Source organism: Dermacentor silvarum, chromosome 7 (assembly GCF_013339745.2).
Source record: "Dermacentor silvarum isolate Dsil-2018 chromosome 7, BIME_Dsil_1.4, whole genome shotgun sequence".
Classification (NCBI taxonomy): Eukaryota; Metazoa; Arthropoda; class Arachnida; order Ixodida; family Ixodidae; genus Dermacentor; species Dermacentor silvarum.
Genome location: NC_051160.1, coordinates 170,400,954 through 170,423,380, shown reverse-complemented (window position 1 = coordinate 170,423,380; position 22,427 = coordinate 170,400,954). Strand labels below are relative to the sequence as shown.

The 22,427-nt window shown below is 43.9% G+C and overlaps 2 long non-coding RNA genes across 4 annotated transcripts in view; one reads left to right on the top strand and one right to left on the bottom strand.

Moving 5' to 3' along the window:
• LOC125947062 (uncharacterized) overlaps positions 1-19,128 on the bottom strand; it is a 47,484-nt gene extending 28,356 nt beyond the window's left edge. The window contains exons 1-3 of one of the 2 annotated variants that reach the window (XR_007468103.1): positions 19,001-19,128; positions 17,486-17,587; positions 15,404-15,581 (exon numbers count right to left, since the gene is read on the bottom strand). This is a non-coding gene — a long non-coding RNA (uncharacterized LOC125947062). Of the gene's footprint in view, positions 1-15,403; positions 15,582-17,485; positions 17,588-19,000 lie in introns of those variants that run through there. The other variant, XR_007468104.1, reaches the window with a different exon arrangement.
• On the top strand, positions 4,695-10,108 carry LOC125947063 (uncharacterized). Of its 2 annotated transcripts, XR_007468105.1 has the most exons (4): positions 4,697-4,782; positions 5,811-5,896; positions 6,926-7,011; positions 9,664-10,108. It is a non-coding gene; the product is annotated as an uncharacterized LOC125947063 (long non-coding RNA). The 2 variants fall into 2 exon arrangements; XR_007468106.1 differs by lacking the exon at positions 5,811-5,896 and having other exon boundaries at positions 4,695-4,782.
• Positions 19,129-22,427: the final 3,299 nt, after the last annotated feature.

Below are 22,427 nucleotides of genomic sequence, written 5' to 3'. Positions count from 1 at the left end.
CATTTATGTGCCACCTATTGAGCAACGGAAATATCCGAAATATCTAACGGAAAGTGTTCATGATAGTTTACACTTTTTTGATTGACAGTTTTTCTATGATTATATAATTTGACCGGTTACTTATGTATAACTCACACATTGTGTAATAAGACAAAATACATGAACTGCGGCAGAACTGTTCTCACAATGACTGCCGACAGTAATGCATTAGCATTGAATAAATATAGCAACACAACGTATTGCCACCGTTGAAACGAGCTACATATTAGGCGCCTACTGCAGTGGGATTCCTCTTTCGCGCTTGCCTACGAACACTCGTCTCCATCTAAACCCTCCATCGCGAGGCCTGCGCGTTACCTCAGAAATGCATGGCGCGGCCGTGCGCGCGAACACTGAGAAACGCGCGATGCAGCAACAGGGTTTCTGGACAGACTGCGCCATCTAGTGACTATGGCGAAGGTCTACACGTGGCCTCCGAGACGAGAAGCGCGGCGGTGCCTGCGAACGCCGAGAACCCTCGCTTGCCGCACACCTAGTGGCACACGCTCAGTGACCCAAGTCGGCGAGAGGTTCATTGGAGAGTGGCACATACCCAGTGTAAAGCCCCTCAATGTAAAAGTAGCGACACGCTTTGAAGAATTCTGCCTCCTCCTCGCACGCCCTGTCCGAGGCCGCGTCGGTATTGGCCTAATGGCACCACGTGGCCGTCGCGCCGCCGGGCGCTGGCTGCGTTTGTTTACGATCGCGCTCCATCGCCATTTTCGCCTGATAAGCGTCTACCGACTGGCGAGGAGCACATGTTGGCGCCGTTGCTCTTCCGTGTTGCTTTGGTTTGCGAACGCCTGGAACTATGTTTTGCGGCAAGTGCGACGTCACTTCACGGCAATTTCCATCACCATGACCTGCTGCGCCTTCAGCAAAGGCAAGAAGCTTAATCGTTCTGAGCACCGAGAAGCTGCTGGAGCTAGGACTCCACAACACTATCAATGAGCTAATAGAAGCTCACACAGTGGCTCAAATAATAATAAGCTCACACAGTGGCTTAGAGACTGTCGTCCTCTAAGCCAGGGATCAAGATTTTAGAAGAAGCGTGTATCCAGCCCAGACATGAACCGGGGACCAAAATTACCCTGACCCAGCAAGCCAGAACTCGCATCATGTTTGACCCCGTCCCGCGAAACATCCGCTCAGTGCATAACGAGGGTACAAGATTCAGGAGAGCCAAGTCGATCCTAAAAAGATCAATCAGCACAAACTAGGGGCCCTCTTTGTGGATGCTGCCAGATATGACAATGGGGATAAGTTCGCTGTCTCGGTTGTAGACGCGGAGGGCAACCTGCTTAATGCAGCTTCTGTCTATAGTAAGTTTGCACATGTGGCAGAGGAAGCGGCAATCGCTCTGGCTTTTCCCAGCGCAAAAGTTCCCCCTATCATCTTCTCGGACTCACGCACAGCAGTTAGATCCTTCTCGGCCGCACTCGTGTCTGAACAGGCGAACAATATTGTGAACAAAGCACTTCAAAGTACTCGGGAGAGCAGCGAAGGAGGATACCACATCTCGTGGTTCCCAGCCCATATAGATGCCTCAGTTAACCCGCTCGGATGTAATCCTAACGAGCAGGCCCACCGGATAGCGCATGATTTCACGTACCGCGTTGTCGGGGGTAGCAAGGCTAGGAACGAGGTCAACATCCACAAAGATCCATTATGTACTTTCCATAATGGACATTTCCACCCCCCCCCCCCCCCCCAAATTGAACAAACCTCAGGCTAGCACATTAAGACTTCTGCAAACCCGTTTGTATCCCACTCCCCGGTCCCTTAATACACAGTAAAAGTTTTTACACCCAAAAGGGTGTAAAAAGGGTGTATTTTAATTTTAACACCCTTGCTTACACCCTTTCACGCCCTTTTGTCATTATTTTACAATACTACACCCTATATATAGGGTGCGTACATCTTTTGCACCCTCCGATTGGCACCAAGGGTGTTTCTTTATGCTCAAGAAGGGTGTAAGTGACGCACAAATATGTATGCGTACACACATGTGTGCGCATACGTCTTCGACAAAGGCTATATATAACATGCCCAGAGCATTGGTGATAATAAAGGCGCTTTATTCGGTAATACAGTGTTCAAGGCAATTCATGTTATGTGTATCTATCGTAAAGTATTAAAATCCATATGTACTTATTGCAATCGGCTAGCTTTCATTTTCAATTTAAAGAGCATGCGGTAATTACAAAATTCAAGTCAGCCTGTACGCAAAATGCACCCAGTAAGTGCGAACTTGGTGAGCGAATCAAGTTTTTAAGATATTCCTTCGAAAAGTGCTTGCATGACGTTCTCCTTTCTATTTTTCGAGAAAAGCTTTTTGGTGCATATATGTGGAACACCAGTGCATTATGCGACACTATTCAGGTGTATATTTTGCGAGGCTGGTGCCGCTGACAGCATTCCTGTCAAATGGCTAAACTTCACATATTGTCTCGCTTCAATATTTAAAAAACAATATGACCTATCAAAATATTAATAAAAAAGTATTTTTATGGATATCAGTCCTCGTAAAATATACGTTCTAACATTGATAAAAAGTTATGACACAACTCATTATTTACCCGTTCATTACATGCACCAACCACCCCAAATTAGCACTACACTAGATAGATTGCAGTACACTGCATTGCAACACAGAGGCACTGGGGTTTGCCATCCCCAGTAGGAAATCGGACGCTTGTCTGGTTGACTTGCTTGCCTTTGCTCTCCTTGCTTTTTCTATCTCTTTGAACAAACTGCACTACCTTGTCGAAGAGGAAGCGTTATCCTCTTTCAGAGTTAAATAATTTGTCGAGCAATAATTTTACAGTTCCAGCAACTACAGCATAAACTGGAAAACGAAACCGAATCTGATTTGTTCTCCGTGCTCACAGAGCGCGGCACCAGGTGGCACCGTGCGCTGCGCCTCCGGTCTCGAAGGATCTAACAAGCGGTTGATGCAGCTGCGAATGTGTAGTCAGTCGGCTTTTATCGTTTTATGTTGTGCAGATTGTTAGTTCACCGTAAATATGTCTTGATTTGTACTCAAGAGTGGAGCAAGGCCCCAAGGAACAGAGATTGACGCAACGGGAGCGAAGAACAGAAGCGATGGATGGTTACGCTGGTTGACTCTCGGCATGTTCAAAATGGCGAAGTTCCGAATTTGTCGCTGTGACGTGCGCGTGTGTGGTTGTGGTGTGCCGTCATAGCGCGGGGATATTGGTGCTGAATGTGTTTCACTTCGTCTACAAAACTCTGTACGCAATGGCATCGAAGAAGTCGTGTGTTCAGGTGCACGTATGTGCATGCTTGGATACGGAAAGCCTGCCCTCAACGGTAGCGCTAAGCTCAGCCTTGTTGGCTCAGCGCTACCCCCTCAACGGATGTTCAACAGTCTACGTGCTCGTAATTTGCTCACGAGGTAAGCCCGTTGTCATCTTGTTTGTATGTGGTAAGCCGGCGTCGCGATCAGAAATATTGTTTAGAAAATGCCAGTAAACGGCGTCTTACGGCAAGAAGGACGTGTGAATGGGAAAAAGGATTACGTTCGGGGTAGATTATTCGTTGGCGTCACCTATTCTCGCACGGGCGCGTTACCTCGGATGGACATACTCACGCATGCGGCGCTCGTGCTGTATCAGTCATGCCGGATTATATAGCTTTCTCGCGCCTCTACCTTCAAAATAACATCACTGATTTTCCCGGGGGAGCAGTAGGGGCCGTAGTGGAGACCGGGGCTACTGTCCTGGAGCAGTATTTTCGCTCATGCCAGCCTTTTCGTATGTGTTAAGCTTCTCTGCAGCCTAAATTGTTTGCAGTTAACTCTGCATGACATTATACTTGCTTGCATAAGTGTCACAGCTGTCACCCGTTCGTCGTTGGCGCGAAGTCAATCGACGGGGTATACAAGCCGGTTGGTCGTTCCGTATGCTCTCCGTGACTTTTCAAAACATATTAACTCAAAGAAAATGCCTAAACTGCTCCCCAGGGAAAATAAGTGATGGTGTTTTTAAGGTAGAGCGCTGTAAGGCGTGAGAAAGGTATAATCTGGCACAGTAGCGCACCCAGGATCTCTGCCAGGGGGGGGGGGGGGGGGGGGGGTTGACAGTTTGCCAATACCATCTAAACAGCACTAATTTCGATTTCTTCACGGGAAATTGTCGAAAAAATGCGCTTTTTGCGAGTGTGCAGACGATTGCGCGTCTTACATCTTAGTTGCAGTACTCAAATGCGTAAGGAAAGAAAAGGGGTTAAACAAAAGGGGGAGTTAAGTCGGCCTCAGGGGGGGGGGGGGTTACAACCCCCGAATCCCCCCCCGTCGGTGCGCCACTGATCTGGCATGGCTGACCCGCAGGCGCGGGAATGGCTGTCCGAAATACCGCGCCTGTGCGCGGAGAATAGGTTACGCCAACGAGGAATTTAGCACGTTTGATCTACATGGTAGTGCGGTCCCCTCGATCGCGATCGAAATTTTCTGTGTGACGATTATAACCTCTTGGTTTGTGATTGCTATATTCAGCACTTTTATAAAATAAAGATATTGTTGAATCAAAGGGTAAACAGAGGTTTTACAAGTAAAAAAGAACAAGAATTTTGTGCAATTGTATTGCATATGTCCGTGCGACCATTGAAGCTAACACGAATTGCCATCTGTTTACAGACCTCCTTGCTGTTGCAACTCTGAGGACAATTGCTTCAAATGGGAAGGAACAACCAGCACTGCCAGCACTATTTGTACATGAGGACGTATGTTCCTTCACATTTTTGTTAATGAAATCGGATCTAAACAATGCTGTAATTCCTCAAATGGCTTCAATCGTAGAAACAGTTTGGCAACTGTATAAAGATCCAGATGCTTTTTTTTAATGTGAACATGCTACCTAATTTCACCACCTATTTATTCATTTTTATTTATTCATGCTACCGGTAAAGGCCCTCACAGAGAGTGCATTACATGGGGGGGGGGGTCGATATAATCATTAATAAGTGCTGTACATATTAGGAAGAACAACAACAATACATGTATAAATAATAAAAAAACAGCAATTAAATAAGTCAATATACAAAACGTAAGGATGAACAAACGAACAATTTTGAACTGCTCTTGCACTCGATGTGAGGAGCATCTATGCTGCAAAAAATGACCTTGGTTGGATTACACGGGTTATTCGAATAATGCTGGGTTGTGTTAAGCTCCTCTACAGCCTACATTGTTTGCAGTTAAGGCTGCATGACATTATACTTGCTTGCATAAGTGTCACAGCTGTCACCCGTTCGTCGACGGCGCGAAGTCAATCGACGGGGTATACAAGCCGGTTGGTCGTTCTGTATGCTCTCCGTGACTTTTCAAAACATATTAACTCAAAGAAAATGCCTAAACTGCTCCCCCAGGAAAATCAGTGATGGTATTTTGAAGGTAGAGCGCTGTGAGGTGTGAGAAAGGTATAATCTGGCATGGCTGCCCGCAGGCGCGGGAATGGCTGTCCGAAATACCGCGCCTGTGCGCGGATAATAGGTTATGCCAACGAGGAATTTACCACGTTTGATCTACATGGTAGTGCGGTCCCCTCGATCGCGATCGAAATTTTCTGTGTGACGATTATAACCTCTTGGTTTGTGATTGCTATATTCAGCACTTTTATAAAACAAAGATATTGTTGAATCAAAGGGTAAACAGAGGTTTTACAAGTAAAAAAGAACAAGAATTTTGTGCAATTGTATTACACATATCTGTGTGATCATTGAAGCTAACACGAATTGTCATCTGTTTACAGACCTCCTTGCTGTTGCAACTCTGAGGACAATTGCTTCAAATGGGAAGGAACAACCAGCACTGCCAGCGCTATTTGTCCATGAAGACGTATGTTCCTTCACATTTTTGTTAATGAAATCGGATCTAAACAATGCTGTAATTCCTCAAATGGCTTCAATCGTAGAAACAGTTTGGCAACTGTATAAAGATCCAGATGCTTTTTTTTTAATGTGAACATGCTACCTAATTTCACCACCTATTTATTCATTTTTATTTATTCATGCTACCGGTAAAGGCCCTCACAGAGAGTGTATTACATGGGGGGGTCGATATAATCATTAATAAGTGCTGTACATATTAGGAAGAACAACAACAATGCATGTATAAATAATAAAAAAACAGCAATTAAATCATAAGTCAATATACAAAACGTAAGGATGAACAAATGAACAATTTTGAACTGCTCTTGCACTCGATGTGAGGAGCATCTATGCTGCAAAAATGACCATGCTTGGATTACACGGGTTATTCGAATAATGCTGGGTTGTGTTAAGCTTCTCTACAGCCTACATTGTTTGCAGTTAAGGCTGCATGACATTATACTTGCTTGCATAAGTGTCACAGCTGTCACCCGTTCGTCGTCGGCGCGAAGTCAATCGACGGGGTATACAAACCGGTTGGTCGTTCCGTATGCTCTCCGTGACTTTTCAAAACATATTAACTCAAAGAAAATGCCTAAACTGCTCCCCCAGGAAAATAAGTGATGGTATTTTGAAGGTAGAGCGCTGTAAGGCGTGAGAAAGGTATAATCTGGCATGGCTGACCCGCAGGCGCGGGAATGGCTGTCCGAAATACCGCGCCTGTGCGCGGAGAATAGGTTACGCCAACGAGGAATTTACTACGTACGTTTGATCTACATGGTAGTGCGGTCCCCTCGATCGCGATCGAAATTTTCTGTGTGACGATTATAACCTCTGGCTTTGTGATTGCTATATTCAGCACTTTTATCAAACAAATGTATTGTTGAATCAAAGGTAAACAGGTTTTACAAGTAAAAAAGAACAAGAATTTTGTGCAATTGTATTGCATATGTCCGTGCGACCATTGAAGCTAACACGAATTGCCATCTGTTTACAGACCTCCTTGCTGTTGCAACTCTGAGGACAATTGCTTCAAATGGGAAGGAACAACCAGCAGTGCCAGCGCTATTTGTACATGAGGACGTAAGTTCCTTCACATTTTTGTTAATGAAATCGGATCTAAACAATGCTGTAATTCCTCAAATGGCTTCAATCGTAGAAACAGTTTGGCACCTGTATAAAGATCCAGATGGTTTTTTTTAATGTGAACTGACATGCTACCTAATTTCACCAGCTATTTATTCATTTTTATTTATTCATGCTACCGGTAAAGGCCCTCACAGAGAGTGTATTACATGGGGGGGGTCGATATAATCATTAATAAGTGCTGTACATGTTAGGAAGAACAACAACAATACATGTATAAATAATAAAAAAACGGCAATTAAATCATAAGTCAATATACAAAACGTAAGGATGAACAAACGAACAATTTTGAACTGCTCTTGCACTCGATGTGAGGCGCATCTATGCTACAAAAATGACCTTGCTTGGATTACACAGGTTATTCGAATAATGCTGGGTTGTGTTAAGCTTCTCTACAGCCTACATTGTTTGCACTTAAGGCTGCATGGCATTATACTTGCTTGCTTAAGTGCCATAGCTGTCACCCGTTCATCGTCGGCGCGAAGTCAGTCGATGGGGTATACAAGCCGGTTGGTCTTCCGTACTCAAGCGAATAGAGTGAAAGAGTCAAGAGTCGGGAGTAAACAAAAAAAAAACAGATATTTATCGCCAGATAAGTATACACAATTAATAAAATAAAATAATAAAAAAGACACAATACAAACACACCTGGGGCGCTATAACATAAAATGATTCCAAACAGTTTTGATTGCAAACTCCTGATGTCAAATTTACATAACCACCGATGCAAGCATCGGGCGTTGACCCGCGGCGTTGTCTGAACAACTCAATCAAGCACTCTCCTCGTTTATAGGAGGTCACCTTTGTTCGCTTTGAAAACCAATAACATTGCTTATACTCAGCGGTTTTTCTTATCTAATTGGCTGACAAGAGGAGCACGCTCTAGTGTAGAGGGTTTCGATGGGGCCGAGCCAGCACAGTGAAAGCAGATAACCGCATGAAGAGGGTCGTGCCAGCTTCTCCGATTGGTCCGCTTCGCCTTACTTAGCTTGCGGTGGCTGGTCGAAAATCGCAGCAGCGTGCAATGGAAGAATAAGAATGCCGCTAAAACGGATCCTCAGCAAGGAAGAGTTGGCAGAGCGATGTTGTATGCATGGCGAAAAGGCTCGATAACGTTTTACTCATACACAAAAATGTTTATCATGCGCAAATAATTACATGCTCACCGGCAGGTACGAGTAGCGAGAGCCTGAGTGATCCGCGGGCAGCCATCTTTTATTCCTTTCGGAATGGGGCAGTCTGTGGCTATTAAGAGAAAATTTCCGTTTTATTCGGTATAATTCATTTTTTTTCGCATACACGTCACTTTGACGTGGTGAGTTTTCGCAGTTTTGTGAGGTCGCGTGACAGATAGGCGAAGTGGGCGTATCTAGAAAACATTGGATAATAGCAGAGGGCTAATGGTGAAAAGGCGTCGAATCAGGAATGATTATTTTTCTTTTTTGCGGTTTAATCATGCATAATCAGTGTGTACACGTTATATCAGATGGGGAGCTGTCGCGGTTTTCGTGACGTGACGTGACAGACAGGCGAAGTTGGGAGTGGCTTGAAAATGTTTTGACCAATCGTGGAGGCTGATTGCAGAAATTGGAATCAAAACAGTTTGGAATCTTTTTACGTTATAGCGCCCCTGAAACACAATGATGACGGAGAAATGTGATGAGCAATTAACAATACATATACATATGAAACAGGGCGCGGATCAAATATACAAGAATAACACATAACAGCATTTCACTAAAATAATGTTCAAAAGAAAACAACGATGTCATACTCGTGGCCAGGCAGCAGCAAGACCATAAACCGTGAAGTCGGCGCGCGTAGCTTTCCGGAAGAATGCTGGCGGGCCGATCTTGCTGAGGTGGCTGCAATTGCTGGGCTGGATTTCCCGGGAGTCTAGATTTGACGTCTTCTCTTAAGCAGGTTGAGCTAACTTAAGGCGATCTACTGTGAGCTTTGTTGCAGACGTTGGTTTGTAGTCTCGTTCGTCAACTAGTTCCTCGGAATTCCGATGTGGCCAGGCAGCCCAGGAGATACTGGATGGCACTAGCCCCCTGATGGCTTCTCAGCAGCACATAGGTTCAGCTTCTAGACTAATTAGCTGGGACCAAAACGTGCACTTAAATAGCCTCTCCTTTCTCTAGTTCCCTATGTAGGGGAACTGCCGGTATGCAGAGTTCACCTAATTAATTCATGACTCCCCCCAAAAGTCTTGGCTGTGCCCCTTTCAGCATGGACGAAGGATGGTAGATTGCTCTCTCTCCAAGGTCGAGCCCCGGCACTGCATGCACCACATGGACGCACACCTCTAGGTCCGTTAATCGGCGTGTCGATGTCTCGAAACGAGATGCCACCCCGTGGGGCCACGACATTTTTGACGCCCGTTAATCGGCCTGTCGCCTTCTCGAAATTATACGCCGCACAGTGAGGACACGTTTTTTTGGCGGCCGTTAATTGGCGTCAAAACCACTCGAAATCTCTCGAAAATATGCCGCTCCGTGACAAGCATAGCAACCCCTTTATATTGTGCTTACACAAAAGCATTATTATACTTTCATGATCAGTAAGCTTTCTTTGTTGTCATTGCAGGACGAGAGGGTTCCACTCACCCCCTGTGGGGTGTATTCTGGCCACAACCTGGAACAGGCAGAGTTTCTCCACCTCTGTGTCGACAAGGAGCGGCTGTTCATGGTCAAAAATGCGGAGGAAGGGGTCATCGCAATCATGAGTGCATTTTTTGTATTGAACATAGTATATGGGCCTAAATACTTCAGCACCAGTGCAGTACTGGAACGATTGTTTTTTGGTTTGAATGTAATAATGCCAAGTGGTTGTTACAAACTTTGTGAACAGAGTTGTGCGGGCAATGCGACACCGAGGTTCATGTACGTTACCATACGAATGCTAGCCTGACAATTTTGTGCAATAGCTTGAGCAATAGTTTTGTGCAATTTTTAATGTATCATTTTCTTTCTTTTTGATCGCGATCATAGCATGATGCAGTAACTTCTTCCGCTGCTTGTGCCAACCACCTATAGACTGCACCTTTTTTTGTTCTGATGACTTGACAGACAATGTAATAGTGCCTAAGTGTAGGTCAGCAAAAAACAAACGTGGTGTACTGTAGTCTGCACGTACTTATCGAAAACGTTGCTGGGTGTTGCTATGTGCTGAAAAGAAGATTTCAATACGTCTAGTTCTAATGAGGTCTGCCTTAACATTAATGTGTGTGAAACAATTGTCAGCAGTTTTATACAAAGATTATAGCTTGCTTGCTCTTCCTTAACATAGTTTGTTTATGAAACCTATTTGCCAGCCAGGTTTCAATGTCCCAGCTTATAAGTACTGCATGATACAACTGTTAACGTTTGTATTCCCTTATAGGGCACATCAACACTGGCAGCCAGTGCTCAACTTTTCGTAACATGCTGCTTGGTCAATATTTTATATTTTGCGCATGTGTTACATTGTGTAACCTTTCCGATACAAGTGAAAGTTTTTGTGGTTTGACTGTCCTTTTATGAACTATGTTTTATGTTTATTATGTATAACTTAGCAGCTGAGGCCTGACATACTAGTCAAAACGCAACAGAGTATCCAATTTTTATAAGGTTTTACAAGGTTTTTACAAGTTTTGGATTGTAAAACAATGTTGCGTGGAACAATTATCAGGCTGAAGTACTGTTACATTGTAATGAATACCGGCAGCCTTTGCTTAACCTTTATGAATCTGCTGGCAGGCTGTAGTATCTTTAGCTCGTTTATTTTTTGTACATGTGTTGCCAATGCCTCATCCGAGTGAAAGCTAGTCGCCTATATACTACATATACTGGTGTTTCTACAAAGAATTTACGTAATATTTAAAAATAGCCGTTCTGAAGTACAAGGACGGCTCGTTAGAAGACAGCAATGCTGTCAGTGGTGCCGACCATGGGTGGATGGCTGATATCTGGTAATTAGTTGCTAATTAACAATCTAATATATCTTACTTTTAGTTTCAGCAGACTCATTGTAACCAGGAAATTAAAGCAAGCTCTGTGCACAAGACATGTGAACTTTTGGATCTGGAAAAATACAATTACTCGCAGAACTGTGGCGTGATGAATTTAGGCTGTCTGAGCACGCGAAACTGAAACTGAGATGCTGCTGAAACTCAAGGCAACATTTTGCTTACGTCGCCCAGAAGCGGGCTACCAGCACACTGCACGAATCCCTATTGCTGCCCACTGTTGGGTGATGTGAGCAGAACGTCCCCTCGAAGGGCGCGTCTTTGTGCTCACTGCAGCCTCGGGTACAATTTTGCATGCTGTGATAGCCAAAGTTCATCGTGCTGCAGTTGTGTGGGTAATTGCATTTTTTCCAGATTCTAAAGTCTATATGTGTTGTGCAGAGAGCTTGCTTCAATTTCCCAATTACGATGAGTCCACTCAAACTAAAAATAAAATGTATTTTATTTTTGTTATTTAGCAACTAATTACCATGTATCACCCATAACCTCGTGGTCGACACTGCTGGTGGCATGTCTCTAAAGGAACCGTTGTTTTATTTCAGAACGGCTGTTTTTACATATCAGCAATGTGTTTGAAAGAAACACCCTTACAGAGTTGTGATATTACTGTTCAACAAATCTTATTGTGTACTCAGGTGAAATATGCACAGATAAAGAGCAGATATATACGTGGTGTCACCTCTGTTAATGTACTATAATTTTTTGTGTGAAGGCCACCACACAGTTTTTTTTGCAAATGGCTGCTCTGCTTTTACTCACTCGTACTCTCTCACTTGTACTCAGTATACACGTATATTATACCACAGATATACTGTGATCCATGTGAATTACTGTGATCAGTTGCAAACTGTATATTGTTAACTGCAGTGATACTTTACAAATAATGTTTGTATTTTATTGCTCCTTGTATGAAATACAATAAAGTTCATTCACATTTTCTTTTCAAATTGTTACATATAGGTCTCATATATATGCTTCACCATTTAGTTAAGCTTTGCGTTCTTGTACGAATGCAGCAGTGACTTCTTTTGCATGTCCATGGAGTGAAGCAGAATACATATTAGCCAGAGATCTAAGACATGCTAAATGTGATGTTTTTGTGTGTGTATAGTGCATGTGTACGATACGTATAACTTGTGTTTGAATTGTATAGCTTGAGCAGATTTTTAAAAAAAGTGATACATCTCCGATGACTGAGACCATGATGCATATTGAACTCCTGCATGAGACAACATGCACTTTTCAAAGCACGGCTCATGGAATAATATTCTAAATCTCCACATGCATTATACATATATATTGTTTAACTATAATTTAACTTAAAAAAACATTTAAGTTCAGGCAACTGTAAGCAATATACAATAGGTCTCATTCATCTATAAAGTGTTCCACTTTAAAGTTCGGTTCAAGCTATTTGACATCTGGTACTGGGGCTGTACACCCATCTGGCACCCTCCACAGTGGGTGTTAAATAAGGAAAAATAAATGAAGGGTGTAGCTGCCACCCTTCGGTTGGGGTGTTGTCACAACACCCTACAGTTTCTTTACATGGGCACCCTTGTTTTAGGGTGTGCCAAAAAGGCACCTTGTAAAATAGGTGCTAACTTACACCCTTAGGGTGTCGTCTCTGCGACAAGCCTATTTACACCCTTCTGGGTGTAAAAACTTTTACTGTGTAGGATAGACCCGGACCACTGACATTCGTGCTCCAAATGTGGTCATCACTCATGCTCTTTTGATCACATGCTCTGGTTGTGACTAGCCCTAACGCCTCTCCACCCATCACGAAAGAGCAATGGGAGGAATCCCTCAAGAGCAGCAATCTTCAAATTAAACTCCAGGCTGTCCAGAGGGCCCACGACATCGCGACGGGACTTGGTCTCCCGGTCCCATCATGAGCGGAGCCACCAACTTAATCTAGGGGAGCCTTCGGCTCGCCTAGATCTCAGTTCCTCAGGACTCAAATAAAAAGTTCTTGTCAGGTCATGTCAATCGTTACGTACGCCAACAGGCTTGAATTCGCTGGCACACACTAAACATTTTAACACCCTTAAGGGTGTAAATCAGTTTGTCGCCAGACGGACACCCTAAGGGTGCTGTTTCCTACACCCCACAGGTGGGGTGCTATTATAGCACCCTAGAAGAAGGGTGTCCAGCAAAAATTATGAAGGGTGTTAGGGTGTTAGTTCTCATTAACACCCATTTTCATAGATGTTGAAAGGGTGTACACCCTTTTATTTCTACAGTAGACGGAAGGCAGGCTCAGCTGTACATGCCTTGAATTACAACTATATAGACCGATCCACGCATAACTCATGCGTGCCAGAAGGTTCAAGTTCAGCTACCAAACACGGTGTCTGATAGCCAAGCTTGAAGCTTCAATGGGCATACACAACATTTATACGTGTGGATCACAATAAATATTAGTAATTCAGGGCCAAACCTGTCTTCACTGCACAAATGCAACCTAGCAAATTATAACTTCTGAGCGTGTATATGTACATCAATAGTTATTACGATTTACATATCCATATAAAATGTAATACAGACAAGCAAGACATATGATACTGTATTTTCAAGGAAAGTAAATATATTTATTCCATGCTAGAATACATAACTACATATACATAAATAACAACCTAAAACTCGCAATCACCAAATACATTTGTAAATACAAGAAAATTTACATTTCCTACAAAAGTGTTTTTTTTACATATAACTGATCAAACCTGTCCTATATACAGGGCGTTTCAGCTAACTTGGCACAAACCTTAAAAATATGCAAATGTTCCGTAGGTGGACAGAACCAAGGTAATGTTTGCCGTCGCTTGGGGATACTCAGACTATTTTTTGTATTCTGCCTAATTAGATAATTAGACTTAATTATTTATTCAACTTCTCAATTATTATAATTAGATGACAAGTGTCAATTTGACAATTGTAGAGAGCAACATGAGAAACCCCGATACAGCTTTCTGCTGCTCTATATGTGCAACACAAAAGTGTTTTTCCGAGCGTGAAAGATGCCCGCGAATTCACGTAAAGTGCCTCGAGCGGCCAGTCGCACGACCATTTTGCTTGTATTCGCGGGCTTCTTTCACGCTCGGAAAAACCATTTTATGTTGCACGTATTGAACAACAGAAAGCTGTATTGGGAGTTCCTCATGTTGCTCTACAATTTACTCTTTGACACTTTTCATCTAATTATAATAATTCAGAAGTTGAATAAATAATAGAGTAATTATCCAATTAGGCGGAATACAAAGAATAGTCTGAGTATCTCCAAGAACCGGCAAACAACATTACCTAGGTTCTGTCCAGCTACGTAGCATTTGCATATATTTAAAGTTTGGCTTAAGTTAACTGAAGCAATCTGTATATATGGTAACACTAAAACAGCCTGAGTTTGGTGCCACTTAACGGAATTAATTTTCAATATTAAATTTCAGGTACAAAAATTCTAGTTTTGGTGGCCTTGAGAAAAATATCTATATTGCAAAGGTCAATTAGGGAAGTACATGAAATGCAGAGCTAACACACAAGACACACACCTGTTATTTTGTACACCAATATCATGGCAAGCCATTGTGAAAAGTTGATTTGGAAAGTCGATATAAAGCTTGACTGGCCAACATTTTTGATATACTGAAACAAAGTATGCTCCACACATGAACTTGCTTTAAATAAGGTCTGATCCTGGAGCATCATGATGAATTTTCGCTTCTCAACAAGGTTCCTTGAGCAAGAAATTTTTTTCCCGCCTAAATGATTTTTTTCTCAAATGTAAATAGACTTCTCTGAGCTAAAAATATTGTGCAGCAGACTTTCCAATTACAATTCTGGTTTCTCTAAATTTTTATAATGCGAAGGCACTGCATGGTCTGTTATAAAATATGTTGCTTGAAAATGTTTTTTTTTCTACGGCAAGACAAAAGCCTAAATATGCCACATTTATTACTCTTAAGGTGCCAAGTGATGTATCAATGGGGGCCTTATAAAAACAAACCGCTCTCCATTAAGATACTCTAGTGGCCACATGCGGATAAAGTTAATATACATTGCCAATTTCTAAATTATTTGTACTTGGTGCGATAATGGAAGATTATGGCTTGTAGCACGTGAGTACATAAATGAGCAAATAATGTTTAATAAATCAGCCATACTCTGCTTACTGAATGAAGCTTCAAATATGTGAGTTCACATTCATTCAACACAGGTCATCATGCATAAATAAATGTTAAACATCACGCTTAATATTCTCCAACAAGAAATGATTGTATCAGACAGCATAAAAATATTAAACAGCATGCATTAGTTGATTCAAATTAGAATAAAGTGTATACATTTGAGCTGCAAAATTGTAATTTATGCAGGAAATCACCTTTAGCTTTCATAAAAGCGAGAATACTGTTCACGTTTAGCCACAAGGAACAGGGACTCCATTGTCTGAGCATCTTGACCATAAGTGCAGGAGATGGCAGTGCTGGAATCCTGCTTTCTGCATTAGCAAAATAAGAACAGAATCATGAGAGTTCACTCTACATTTCATTACGGTCCTATACACTGCAGGGAATTTGATAAGGCAACAAGCTTCTGAAAACAACACTCCTAATTATTGTGACCGAACACAAAGCACAGCTTAATTGGGCATGACAAATGAAAGGTAGGCAAAATTTCCAGTTTTAAAATTTAGAAACCGCGATCACTAAGTCATCGTGAATACAAAACGGCATAGAAGCAAAACTAAATATACAGTAGCCTTTTCACCATGGAAAAGTAAGAACATAAAATGTAAAGACACTACCAAATACATCTCTCAGCAATGGGCATCTCTCCAGGAGCATGGATGTGACTCACAATATAAAACTCACAATATAAAATCTGCAATGTAGTTGTGCATTACACTTCAGAAGCACTACAGCAGAAGACTTCATGGGAGAAGACACAATAAGACTGCTATGCTCAAGGCATGAGAAAATAATTGTTTTTATCGCAACATTTGTACACTACGAGATGAAGAGTACTATTGTACAGAGAGAGTGCACAACAGACGAAAATGAAGAAACCCTCAACTGCATTCTCACCTGCCCTGCATTACAGTAGCAAAGCAGTACTTGCATCCAGCCCAACAGTGTCCAACTCTCCACTGCAGTCTATAAGGGCTTTTCTGTATACTTAATTATTTTTATTTATTGTTGTGTATTTCTTTACTGACTGAGTAGGAATCAGTGTTTCAGCACATTTCCCTGGAAAATATAGAACGTCCTGTCACCTATTTTTCGCCCTTGTTCACATGTGTTAGCTCGGCAATACGCTGACAAGTACTATTCCCTTATTTATACTTACAATCCTTCCTGATGCTCCGAATTTCTACTTCATGCTCTGAACAATGACGTGCGTCCTTCTACTCAGTTTATGTTGGCTTCCTACAATTTACGTGGTCCTTCATGTTGTAGCTGCTCAACTAGAGCCTAAAATTTTCTGCCCTCTCTTAAAAGCACCATCTTTATTAGATAACATATTCTACGTTTCCCCCTCACTGTGGGGGAGTTTATTTAAATGCTGACCTATTTACTAGACCGCAGTGCCACAACAATTTCCAATCCTGTGTTGCCATTACATGCATGAGTCACAATGGCTGCAAATTGGCTCCCCGCCCCACCCTCCCTGATACAAGGTCACTCTCGCTCCTAAATGTACATATTGCCACCTGGAGAATATCCAAAAGCATTGCATCCACGTGAAAAGTGCTCCTGTTAATCTTTTTTTCTCCTCCGGTAACGGCTGTGTTAAATCAAACATGCTTGCGATTTTCATGAGCAGCTCAGTAAACGAAATAGGCACATGGTTTGCTGAATAGAGGTTTTCAACTACCATAGGAAGCCACGGTTTCTTGCAATTTCTTGAATTGCCTTGCAGTCTAGATAGAAATCAAGCACATTTTGATTTTGATACTGTTTTCAAAGCAGTAAGAACAGCCGAAATTTTAAGGTTGTGATAATTATGTGAGAATTAAAGGTAGAGGAGTTTGATGCAATGAGCAAATAAGCAGCGCATTGCAGAGGGTAAACGAATATTCCTTTCCCGCAAATAAATTGATAGGAGGAGGGTAATTTGAAATGACCACTCAATGCACAATACAGAATATGATGCTGAAATGCCCCAATCTGTGAATATCTTTGCACTAAAGAAAAACTTCATTATGAAAGGCAATGATGAAATTGCAAGTATATACTTCAGAATACCAGTCACATCTGCAATGTGCACTGTACCATAAGCAATATCTAAAAACTGCACACACACAACTGCACAAAATATCAACCTATGGTTGCCAAAGGAGCCTCACAGTATTAAACGGAAACTTGGCTCAGAATATTAGACTACACGCTAATGTCTACTTACAATGTTGTCTTGTCTGAAGGCAAACATAAGTGGCTTGCCCCTGATGGGTTTCTGATGCGAGAGCACAAAGGCTGGGAATTGTGAGGCTGTCATCTGGATGACCTGCAAGAAATGACATTTTAAGTTCCACATAAACAAATGCTACCAGAACGAGAGACAAGATCACTGGCAATAAAGCTGATTTCGGTTTGCAAGAGAAAAATCAAAGTATGGACTCGGCACAGCTTACTGAAAAAAAAACAAGCCTCATACCACAGATGTTGCAGTGAACGTTCATTGCATTGAAATTTCCACACACATATACGCTTGCCTGCTCATACACTGTTGCCAGGGCTGTGCCAGCGGTATTTCCATTGTTTAATATTTCTTTTAGTGCTCTCTAAGTTTATTACCAGCTATGAAAGTGGCTGCAAGATTTCTTAAGTTGAATGTAATGACTAATCTTAGTGCCACATTGCAAATCTATACTCGATCACACTAGTGACTTGCACTACTATGCTGACTATAAATAGTGTGAATGAAACAAATTTGATTAATTGTGTTTCGTTGCCAATTCTGGCCAAACAGCACCAGAGAGTCATACAATTCAGTGGCAACACCGTGGTAAATGCAAGAGGGATGCGTTAGAATGTCGCAACTTCTTGCAGGGCTCAAATCTGTTATTGAAACCATGTTCACCACATTGCAAACTGTTGTTCAACAGGTCACTTTACTCAAGTCCTGCCCTTTCGAGGAGTCAAGTCTTACACGCACACGCACACCTGCACCACATGACTCGCTTTCAACAATTTACACACACATATGCTTTTTTTACACTTTGACACTCCTACTGATAAAGCATTAAAAAAACTTTTATGGGACCCACTGTAACCTTCTCAATCTAAACCTCCAGCTCAAACACATTCTCGAGTGCCAGGGCATGCCTTATAAATTTTATTTTTACGCAATATAATTGGGCTATAGGGGACAATGTTCGAAGGGCATGCGAACCACCCAGAGAGACCTAAAGCTTAGCACTTCATATCTTCAAATTATTAAGAGTTGCTGAAACCAATTGCTACATACGCGGAACATCGCAAATAGCCAGCTATTCACAATTTAAGCAGTTGCCTGCTTGAATTCGGGAGTGTTACGTGTCAAAACAATAATATGATTGAGGGGCACGCGATAGCGGGTGATTCTGGATTGATTCTGACCCCCACGGGCTTTTCAACGTGCCCCCAATGCACGGGACACGGCCGTTTTTGCATTTGTAGGCAAAACGTTTTTTTTGTGCGGGCGAGAAGCGGCGGCAGCATTTCACCCGCCGCCACCTCCATAAGTAGTTGCCTACTTCAAGGAAATGTGGGCTAACCCAAAGTATACGTTTCACGATCAAAATTAGCGTAATCGTGAAACACACATTCCGGGTTTCTGATTCATGTATTTATGCTGTTGATGAAACGTTTATTTCACAATAAAAATCAAGGAAGTGGATTCATCAGTGTAGATGAGGGAAAAAAGGAGGAAAGTGACACCTTCCACTGGTCCTCCGGCGCCTCCATATAACCCAGGGTGGCTTCCAGGGAGGCTCGATGCCAAACTCGGTTTTCAGGGCGGGGACAGCCGCTGCACCAATTTTGAAGATGTTTATTGCGTGTAAAACTACCGACCTTTTGCAATACACACACACACACACACACACACACAAGCACGCGCGCCCACGCAAAAAGCTCACAAAACACGTATGCGCGCGCGCACGCACGCACACAGACAAAGCTCTCACAGAACACGCACGGACGTACGCACGCGCGCGCGCACACAGAGACCCGCATACACGCGCACGCACGCACACAGACAAAGCTTTCACAGAACACGCACGGATGTACGCACGCGCGCGCGCGCACAGAGACCCGCATACGCGCGCGCACGCAGAGCGCTCGCAAAACATGTACGCCCGCGCACGCATGCACATACAAAGCGTTCACAAAACACGCACGAACGCACCCACGCGCAAGCACATAGACACCCGCATACAAGCACGCGCGCACACACAAAACGCTCGCAAAACAGCAACGCGCACGCGCGCATGCAAAGCACTAAAACAACAGGCACGCGCGCACATACAAAGCGCTCACAAAACACGCACGAACGCACGCACGCGCAAGCACACAGACCCACATACAAGTACGCGCGCACACATACAAAACACTCTAAAACATGCACGCACGCACATACAAAGCGCTCAAAAAACGCACGGACGCACGCCCGCACACGTAAAGCGCTTACAAAATACGTATGCGCGCGCTCTCACACACACAAACAGAGAAAGATAGCCCAAAACACGCTGAAGGAAGGCGTCCGGCAAGCAGCAGCAGCAGTACGCGAGCGCGCCAGGGAAAGCCAATATTGCGCCGGTACTTAAGAAAGGCGAAGCCAGTCGTTACTTCTTTTTCTACGCGATACAAGACGAACCACCGTGTTATAAGCCGCGCTGAACTAGCAAGAACACCACATTTCCGATAGTTGAAGCGCTCAGAAACAAAGCGGGATTATGCAGGCGCACCACACGCGACGTGGCCACAGAAACGTTGGTCACACGGGGGCAATCGAGGTAGCCATCCTGCCGTAGTACTGCGTGCAACTGCTTTTGCGCTTACATTTTGTGAATTAAGCTATGGGATCACAATAAGATACTTCTACAGCGAACAATAACACGTAATCAAGTAAAGAAACACCAAATGAACGGACACTTGCCTGAAACTTTCCATACTGACAGTAGTATGCCGTCTGCCGACACCAGGCACGTTGCAACTGCTCGTATCTGCCTCCGTGCATCCATCTTCCAGCGCCTGCCAAGGCTTTGAGTTGAGGTGGGGCCCGATTAATACACAACGCACGGACCACGTCTCTGATTAGACCGCACATAAAACCAATCACGTTTAAAATTATTTCCCAGAGCGCGAGACGCGAACAAAGAAAAAAAAGTTGCAGTGGCTTAGCTCGGCTATGCCAGGATATACGTAGCGTTAGCAAAGGTTCAGCTGATTATTCTTAGCTTTCCTGGTTGTCTAGATTGTCAAGGATTAGCTTGATTGTCATGCTTACTGCTGCTCCAATGACACACACGCGGTATACGTATTATGTGGCACATGTATTCATTCCTCCTACGCTCAACCGCTAATTGCCAGGCAACTACTTCGGGATCCGATGAGTCAAGCTTCTCCGTTCTTCTGGGCTGTTGAGCAGCATTTGCGCTCTCCTTCTCCATGGCTATACCACACTGGCAAACGCCAGTCAGAAGCGCAGCGGCTCCAGCGCAGTGTCAGACGGCGACTGCACAGCGAACGCGCGCCGGCGCCAGTGCGTCTACCACGGCTACGACGTCACTCCTCTGGAATGCGCAGACCGGCGGCGGCGGAGTGTGCGAGAGGTGCCGGCTCCGGTGGCTGCGGTGCGCAAGCCGTGTGACATCACTGATCCTTGCGCATGCGCAGCACGGCACTTGATGTGCCGCGCGAAACGGGCTTGGCTAGGCCAGTGTAGCTAACGCTACAAAAAGAGACAACGCATCTTTTGAAGCAAGAGCAAATGAGGTGACGAAGCCGCTTCCGCCTTCCCGCCCTGCCGCGCGCCGGGTTCTCTAGGCAACGGTACAGCGTCGTAGCGTCAGTTCCGGTCGTTTTAGTGGCGAAGCTCCTTATAGCGGCACCCGTTCCGTCCCCGTCGTCGTAGTAGTAGTGTGTAACCAGTAGCACGGCCGCTCGATGAAAAACACACGGTGTGGCCTGCCGCGTGGAGCGGATACTGCGTGGCCCGCCTAGTGCTCCGAGCTGCCGCCGCGGCGCCACCAGTAGGGGAGCCTCTGTGGAGACCGAAAGCGAGAGCGCCGGAATTATTGCGGCGCATCGCGGCTTGACAGCGCAGCTGCGATGCGCTTGTTAGTTTTTAAAGGGTTACAATAAACTTGTTATAGCGTTAACTATATTGGTAATCATCCTACCGAATGTGCGTCGGCGATGCTTCAACCTAAATATAGCAAGTGTTAGTTTTATCTGAAGTGGTTGCTCGTGCGAGTTGCGATTTTTCGCGTCATGTTTTCTCTTTTGTTGCCGTTGCGCTGTTCACCCTCGATAATGTATGTTTGTGCTACAGTTATTTTTGCAACAGGAGAGTCACTCATTGACAGGTGCGGTTGTATTTCCGGAATGATTGTTGCTCACACCTTAGAAACAAAAGCATTGTGAACATCAGGGCAGTCATAATTGCTTTATTGCACGTGCGTGAAAAAAGGATCACTATGTTATTGGAATCACAGGCGCAGCACTTTGCTGGCCAGAGGTTTTTGAGCCAAGCGTATGAGACGCTCAACAGACATGTTAACATTTCCTGCTAGGTTGACAAGAAGCGCTCGTAAGAGTGAGACCAGTGAGACCCTTGAATTTAATGCACAGCCGCTCCTTTATCAACGAAGTGACGCCGATTTCACCTGTTGAATGGCCTACATATTTCTGGGGCGTTGAGCGACAAGGGAGCGACAAGGGAGATTTCTGGAGCTTGCATGCTCATAACCTTTGTTGGAGCATGCCTTCCAAATTACACATTCCCTTAGAATGACGTCACTCTAGTGGGGCTTCGTCGAGAAACTGCGGACTTGGTTTCTAACGAACTCGGCAGTCTTGTCACCTTGCGCAGCACCATTGAGCACCTTCATAAAACAGGCAATGTCCGTGTTATTTTCATAAAACAGTGCGCGCTCCTCAGCCTCATCCACTCTTTCTTGAAGCGCGTGCACTGCTCCTTTCATACGAGCGATCTTCGCTTGGAAGCAGCGCGTTTTTTTTTAGCTTCTTCTGTCAGTTTAACAAGGTCGAATGTAGTTTGACATGATGCATCTGAAAATGATGCATTTTCCACACACGTTTAATTCCCTAGTTCGGAGTTGTTGGCCGTCGTGGCTTCA